Raw genomic sequence first — 2,341 nt, forward strand, 5'->3', positions numbered from 1 at the left:
CGGTTGTGTATAGATTACAGAGAACTGAACAGAAAGACACATCCCGACCGCCAGCCCATCCCTCGGGTCCAATGGTGGAACAAACTCCCTCACGACGCCAGGACAGCGGAGTCAATCACCACCTTCCGGAGACACCTGAAACCCCACCTCTTTAAGGAATACCTAGGATAGGATAAAGTAATCCTTCTCACCCCCCTTAAAAATGACTTAGATGCACTATTGTAAAGTGGCTGTTCCACTGGATGTCATAAGGTGAAAGCACCAATTTGTAAGTCGCTCTGGATAAGAGCGTCTGCTAAATGACTTAAATGTAAATGTAAATGTAATTCAATGAGAACTATAGATGTATTATAGAACACAGGTAATATTTACATATGAATGTAGTGAAATGTGTTAAGGGCCAATTCTTGATAACGGTATCTAGTGGTATCTAGTGTGTCTTCAAACCGTAGGACTATGTGTATAAATGAGGAGGATGTTGGTACTACAGTGTCTGACTGTCTGGTTCTCTGTGTTGTTTAGGTACTGGAGCGCAGGACAGCCTGATGATAGAGGGCAGGAGGACTGTGCTGAGATATACTTTAGACAAGATGACCCTGTAAAGACATGGAATGATGACAAATGTGGCACAAATCATAACTGGATCTGTGAGAAAGTGGTGTAACAATAACACAGTAACAAACATTGTGTCTCCTCTCTGTGTGTCTCTCTGTGTCTCTCAATTCATTTAAATTAAAGGGGCTTTATTGTCATGGGAAACATATGCCAAAGCAAGAGAAGTAGATAATAAACAAAAGTGAAATTAACAATAAAAAATAACAGTAAACATTACACTCACAGAAGTTCCAAAAGAATGAAGACATTTCAAATTCCATATCATGTATATATACAGTGTTGTAACAATGTGCAAATGGTTAATGTACAAAAGGGAAAATAAATCAACATAAATACAGAGCCTTGAGGCCTCATTTATCAATACTACTACTGCTTAACCAATCAGAGTCTAAGCCCTGTTCTGTCCATAGTTTTCCACCATTTCAGTCCCATTCAACGTAGAAACGGCCAACCAACGATCGCAGATTCACTTCTTCCTTCCCTGCCAACATCTCCATGGTGACTGGGGGCGCTGCGGCCAATGGTACGGTGAGCCTCATGGCGCCCGCCAGCACCCCGTCAGGAACAGATGTAACCCTGTCCGTTGTCAGCAAAGTAAGGGTCTTGTTTCAAAACTCTAAAATGGCCTCCTTTTCTCATATTCTCTCTGCCCCACAAACACTGATTTGAGCGAATTGGTGGCTGAAAGCTACCAGTTGTTATCAGCTACATTATCTCTTGCTCTCTCTCTCTCTCTATCCCCTCTCTCTCTCCCTCTATCCCCTCTCCCTCTCTCCCCCTTCTCCTTTCTCCCTCCAGGTGACAGATTTTACCTCTCCCAGAGCGGACTACCAGGCGTCTCCTCCAAGGTACCAGCGTACTGGTCTAGAAGCCCAATTTGGATTGCACCTACAGTTTTGTTTTGGTACTGCAGTTTAACGGAGGCTCGGCCCAGAAAGACAATTTTCCAAACAAGTCCATATTGAGAATCCAAATGAGAAAATTCCAAATAAGACAATTTAGTCATCACATTTGTGCATAAAACTAAAATTATTCAAATGATTCAAATATATGTTGCTGTGGCAGATATTTTAAAATATTTTATCTTCATCCAGGGCAATGGGATCCTCAACACTTCTACAGTCGTGCGCCTCAGGGCCAATAATGTGGTCCGGGTGGCCTACAGAGCAACCTGCTGTTCAAAGAAGGTACTCTGTGGGGGTGGTTGTGAACTCTAAAGGCCAGGGCCCCGTTTCCCAAAAGTATCTTAAGGCTAAGTCCATCGTTTCAACGATGTTCTAAGATTAATTTAGCCTTAATCTGCTACTTAGCCTTAATATGCTTTTGGGAAACTGTGCCCATGTGCCCAACTCTACAGCTGTACCTGTAGTTAGTACTACATCCACCCAGGTCTCTGTCACCAACACTACAGATGTACCTGCAGTTAGTACTACATCCACCCAGGTCTCTGTCACCAACACTACAGTTGTACCTGTAGTTAGTACTACATCCACCCAGGTCTCTGTCACCAACACTACAGTTGTACCTGTAGTTAGTATTACATCCACCCAGGTCTCTGTCACCAACACTACAGCTGTACCTGTAGTTAGTACTACATCCACCCAGGTCTCTGTCACCAACACTACAGCTGTACCTGTAGTTAGTACTACATCCACCCAGGTCTCTGTCACCAACACTACAGCTGTACCTGTAGTTAGTATTACATCCACCCAGGTCTCTGTCACCA

The 2,341-nt window shown here is 43.4% G+C and overlaps 1 long non-coding RNA gene across 1 annotated transcript; it reads left to right on the forward strand.

Annotated features, from left to right (window-relative positions):
* Window positions 1-373: 373 nt before the first annotated feature.
* On the forward strand, window positions 374-2,065 carry LOC135566703 (uncharacterized). Its single transcript, XR_010462164.1, has 3 exons — window positions 374-1,209; window positions 1,414-1,463; window positions 1,710-2,065. It is a non-coding gene; the product is annotated as an uncharacterized LOC135566703 (long non-coding RNA).
* The last annotated feature ends 276 nt before the right edge of the window (window positions 2,066-2,341 follow it).

Source organism: Oncorhynchus nerka, unplaced genomic scaffold, assembly GCF_034236695.1.
Source record: "Oncorhynchus nerka isolate Pitt River unplaced genomic scaffold, Oner_Uvic_2.0 unplaced_scaffold_3669, whole genome shotgun sequence".
NCBI classification, from domain to species: Eukaryota; Metazoa; Chordata; class Actinopteri; order Salmoniformes; family Salmonidae; genus Oncorhynchus; species Oncorhynchus nerka.